Raw genomic sequence first — 6,000 nt, forward strand, 5'->3', positions numbered from 1 at the left:
CCTCTCCTGTCACCGTCATGTATGGACCGACCCTCAAAACCCTCCAAAGCCCTCGGTTTCCTGGGAGTCGGGACCACAAACCTTTAGTTACCGCTACATTTCTGGGACTTTACCAGGATTCCTGCCTCCCGGGCACATTCCTAGAAACTTCATAAATGCTACTCCGATTTGAATGTGTCCTCCAAAAGCTGACGTGTCAGCAAATTTCTCAGTTTACGTTAGCGGCACCTGCAGGTGGGGCCCATGACAGGTGATTAGGATGAAGCGAGGTCCTGTGGGTAGCCCTCGTGGAGTTAATGCTCACTGTCTTTTAGAAGTCATTAATAAATAAAAGTCTGACATGCTACAGCTGGAGATAGCATGGCCCGGAACAATGTGGTCCTTGTAGCTCTGTGCTCCAGCCTAGCAACACCTCCCCTATGCTGAGATTCGGGGAGCAGGCCCTAGCAGGTGTTAGGAATCCCACTCTGCAAAGCCATGTGCTAAACACATCATTTAAAAAACTGTTAAAACATATTTGGAGGGAGATGCTAAGTTAGTGTGTTGCCAGGCAGAGGACAATGTAAAGAAACAGGTCATCTCCCTCCACTCTCATGACCCAGGCCATCAGTCTTGCCGGCGAGGAATTTGCACACCGAGTCTGTTTGGTCCCTAAGTCTTCATTATTGAGGCTGGATCGGTGGCTGAGTTGGAAGGATGATCAACCCTCAGAACTGGGGTAAAATCAGGGCTGGTGACACACTTCTCAGCCTAGACAAGCCTCTGCCTACAAAGCCTCTCCCCCCTCTAGCGTTCCCAGTCTGAGGTACTCGCAACTGAAAACAACCCCAGGCAGATGATCTTCCCATCCATAGACACCAGGAGGACTCCTTCCGAGGTGGAACAAGTGGGCCCATCCATGGGGAAAAGGATGGAGGTGATGGTTGGGAGAGACTGGAACTCTCATCATATGGGCATCTGCAGTGTCATTGACAGTGACAGTTTTTAACTTTGTGTGTGTGCATAGGTGAATTATTTTAGGAACTCCGAGAAAAGTGGATGTTTATTCTCAATTCTTTCCCACTGACTAAAGCTGTGCCGGGAGGGAGAGTCCCTTCCTCCACCTACAACAGGCTCAGCGGTCAGGAACGAGCAGGGGACACCAGACTGCCACCTAGGCAGGAATGGATGGAGGTGACTCCTGTCTCCCAGAGTTTGCATGGCAAAGCCTGGCGAGAGCCCGGAGTAAAACAGAAACCCCAAGAAAATCCCTCAGTACCCCAAACCCCACACTAGGCACAGGGCACGGAAGCCCGTAGCTGCATGAACAAGAAGTCATGGTCCCCTTAGGTAACTGCAACACACCCGAACCAAGCTCAGCTCAGACACTTGGTTGGCTCTCAGCAGAACACAGCGAGTGTCCATTTCAGGTACTACCGACCACGGTCTGCACTCTTTCTCTACACACAGCATCCAAGAACTCAAGAGAAAACTATCACACACACACACACACACACACACACACACACCCCTAAGTAAGTCGTTAACTCCTAACACAATTAGCTGCCAATTGTGCACGAAGTTGAGGGTTTCCAGGATACAAGCAAGGAATTCCGACCACTGTTACGCTCCAAAGCAACCCACAGACATATAATTGGAGCCGAACCAGACCCTGGCGCCATTCAGCAGGGATTCATATCTTGTCGTTTCCACATTTTCTGGAACCTCACATACACTTTTGCTTAATTTTCCCTTCAGTTTTCCTTGCAGCTTCTCTAGGCCCTAAGACAACTTCTTTTAGTTCCCACGGCCCTTAGCAATATTGCTGTGGGTCACGGCAGTGCGATGTTTCCATCCTTCTTGTCTGAAAGTTTACTATTCATTTTCCTCACAGGGTCTCGTGTAGTCCAGGCAGCCTTAAGCTACCTAAGCACCATTTATAACCCCGATCCTCCCACCTCTCCCAAGATGCTAGGATGAGAGACTGGTGCCACCAAGCCCACCTCGAGTTGGGTTCTTTTTAAATACCTAATTTCTTCTAGAACTTGACATCTTTTGACTGCCAAATCCTAGGTCCCAGAAAGCCAGTAAAGACAAGAAATTTCATTTTAGGTGCTTTTGAGCTTCCCAGGGGAGCTCTACAGATCCTTAGGGACGTCATAAACTTGGTGACATCAATTGTGCCAGTGTTTAAGGGAGTCTTTCTTTAGGTGTGTACATAGTGGGGAAAGTAGGAAGCATTTTAAAGGCTTCCTGACTTGGTCTTGCTAGCTCAGTAGATTCCTAGTCTGTCACTGGTGTTTTAAGGATGACTGTATTTTGTTTTTGTTCCTATAGGAGAAGATGATGCAATGTATATCTTGCAAACAAAGGCTTTTCAAGTTCAACACACTTTTGATTGTAAATGTGCTAATTGAAAGACTCAATTAGAGTCTAATGTAGAAACCAGCAAGAAACATTTTAGACGAAACGTAACATGGGTTTTCTGGCCTTAGCATGTGCTTTCATCGTTTCATCAATAGTGATATTCTTCCCTTAATTAGAAAAATATGTCTTTAAATGTTGTTTCAGGCTGGCAGACCTTTGGGCAAAACCCTGATTGCTGTCAAGGAAAACCTCGTTTTGCAGCCAATGTGCGGGCGACCGCACAGTTACGCTTTCATGTAGGTTGTGTACAAAACTGTGCTGTAATGTGGAGAAAGGAAAGTTTTGGTCAATCTGGTGCCTCTTGATCCCAACTGCAGTCACACAAACATTGACGTTTTGTGACTAATGAGCAGGAAAAACAGCTACTCACCCTCGGAGTCCACATATCGACAGGGTAGAATGACCGCCTCTAGTTCTCTCTGTTGTGTGAACCGTGACATTCTGAGCCAGCAGCAGGAACGGATGAGGAGGCTACATACCTGATCTCTTGCTGGATCACGTGTGCCTGAGTCACCCTCGGACTCCATGACTCTAGGCTTAGCTTTCAGGTCACAGAGGTAGATGAATCTTACGAAGCAGTCATTATGGAAAACGCTACAGGGTACTGAGACGGGCGGAAGATTGTCCACCTTGGGGAGATTTTTAACAGGGACATGAATTGAGGAAGCTGACACCAGACTCCATTTTACCTAGCAAGAAAGAGTGGTGGAGGGACGGCACAGAAATGAGGGACCCTGAGTAGACAGATACCTTTTAGTATTTTACTTTGATTTTTTTAAATGATAAAAATATCCATCAGACTTAGTTTGAAAAACATTTGTGGGAGCTGTAGAGATGCTCCCAGGTTGAGAACATTTGCTGCTCTTGCAGAGGACCCTGGTTTGGGGCTCTACGATCTTCATAGCCCCTCAAAACCAACTGGAATTTCAGTTCCAGGGAATCTGACACCTTCTCCCGGCTTCCATGGGCACACAAGCACATAGCACACATTCCCAATGTGAGCAAATATTCAGACATATAAAATAAATAATAAACCTGTAATAATATTAGAGTTTTAGAAAATGCAGAGGCACAGTATATTTTTATATTTCTATGTATAATATAGGGGAGATCATTGTATTAAAGATCTGTGCTAGAAATTTGAAACAAGACAAAGGCGATTTGGGGCCTAGTAACAAATGGTTGCTCTTGTGTTTTTTAATCTATTTTTGCAATGTTGGGGATTGAACCTGGGCCTCACCTATCATAGGCAAGCACTCAGCTACTGAGTTCTGAAGCTTTGAAATTTCCTAATGACACTACATAATTAAGCATGGCCTTGAACTTCAGATCCTCTGCCTCCACCTCCCCAGGCCTGGGGTCACAGATGTGCACCATCATGGCTGCTTTTATGCAGTGCTGGGAATTGAACCCAGGGCCTTGTACATGGGAGCCAAGCACCCTAACCACTGAGCTCTCACCAGGGTTAGTCTCAAGTGCCGTTGCTTTCTGTGTCCCTTCTCTGGATGTGGTCCCATAATCTCTAGCTCACACGGTGTAGACTCGTGAGATGAGCAGGACACAGACATCCATTCTGATTTAAGAGATACGTTATTGCCTTGTACTTTCAAAAACTCGTGGGTGGGCTTCGTGAGATTGGCCTGTGGGGGGCGCTACTCTTCCATGTCTAGTGTCGAGACATACAATGTGGCAAGGGGTCTCGAATATGCCCCAGTTAAGCTTTGAAGAAAACTTCTGGGCATGACGGTGATTTGCATCCTGTACCCTTCAGGGAGGAGCAAGTTTTTCCAGCCCAGCCTAGTGGCAACAAAGAATGAGGTCACCAAATGGGGACCGTCCAGAGGCCTTGCTTTTGTGCGACCTCTCTCTCCAAAGGTGTTTTGTAGTTTGGCAGTTGAGGCTATTTCATCAACTTTCTTTGAGAGCCCACCTCGGGGCATCCCAAGGAGCGGAGCAGACAGCATACAAAGCTTTCCTGGGGCGGGGGGGGGGGGGGGGGGGGGGGGGGAGCTGTGGGAGTGCCAGAGGCTCATCAAAAAAGACACTGAAATGGCTCTGGAGAACACACAGGGCCAGTTCAGAAGTACAACCTTAATTCGTCCGGCCGAGTTCTTATTTAGCCTCTACAAGTAATACCTGTTTGCGTTCAGTGTGAGGAAATAAATCACAGCATGGTTTAAATTGTTAAGTGTGTGCACGCCAGGCAGGCACAGACCTGAAGCCCAGCTTTGAAGCTTTCCAGTAGCAACAGTAAGAAACTCAGTCCAGCTTGGAGAAAACCACGGGCAGATTTTGGTTTGGCTCAGAACTTTCTTTCCATCTTTCGGGTCACAGAGTGCAAAGGAGTTAAAAAAAAAAAAAGAAAAAAAAAGAAAAAGAAAAAGAAAAAAATCTGTAAATATTTTTAAATTTTGAAGCACAGTTTTATTTTTCCCTCTTGCAAAATTATTTGATTTCTGCCCAAAGGATCTAGTGCATTCTAGAAAAGAGACTGATTGCTTTTCAGTAGAAAATGATTTCTCTCTCTTCATATGCCTTTTTAAATGTTCAAAACAAATTACTAGCATATTTCTAGCATATTTTAGTTATGCCTAATGGTGACACTCATTGTAACCTTTTGTGTTGCACAAATTTTGTTGTGGAAGCTGTAGTGTGTCACAGTGTGTCCCCACAGTATGCAAGGATTCATTGAATTGATTTTCAATGATCTAAAAACAGAGTCTGAGTTCTAATGTTATTCAGAAAACGAAAGCCCTCTCTGATAAGACATTCTTGGAAATCGCAGTTGTGATTCCTTGAGTAAGAAAGACTTGGGGCTGGGGATTTAGCTCAGTGGTAGAGCGCTTACCTAGGAAGCGCAAGGCCCTGGGTTCGGTCCCCAGCTCCGAAAAAAAGAACCAAAAAAAAAAAAAAAAAAAAAGAAAGACTTGTAGAGGTTTGAGCCCATCAACACCTCATCTCGCAAGAAGGAGGGGCTTCGTGGGGCTCCACCCCTTCTGAAGGATCGCTAATGAGGGAGCAGGAGACTATCAGTAGTGTAACTATTGGCAAGGTACCCATATTGCTGTAAACAACTTAAGTGAAACTCACTGGGTGTCTCTCTCTCTCTCTCTCTTCTCTCTCTCTCTCTCTCTCTCTCTCTCTCTCTCTCTCTCTCTCTCTCTCTCTCTCTCTCTCTCTCTTCTATCTCTATCATGAGATAGAATAGTAGCCAAGTCGAAAAGTCTGTCTGGGCATACAGCAACTTCTAGCAGAACACCAGCCAGAACTCTGTTACTCTGTTGCCCTGAATACTCATCTGGAAAATAAGGACCCCATTTCTCTAGTATTTTCTTTCGGTTCCACATTACTCTGTACGTTTACCTGCACAATGAAAAAGAATGGCCGCCTCCGTGCCTTCCTCCTTCCCTCCCTCTCTCCTTCCCTTCCCCCTCATTTCTCTCTCTCCCGAACTTCATTTTTTTTGATATACTGTAGTATTTGGGGGTCCATCTCACTGCCAGGGGTAAATCACAGCATATAGAGTTTTCTTCGAATAATTTTATAATACAAGAACCATTATCCTTTCTGCATCTTTCCAAGATCTCTCCTAAG

The sequence above is a fragment of the Rattus norvegicus genome, chromosome 4, assembly GCF_021556685.1.
Source record: "Rattus norvegicus strain SHRSP/BbbUtx chromosome 4, alternate assembly SHRSP_T2T, whole genome shotgun sequence".
Classification (NCBI taxonomy): Eukaryota; Metazoa; Chordata; class Mammalia; order Rodentia; family Muridae; genus Rattus; species Rattus norvegicus.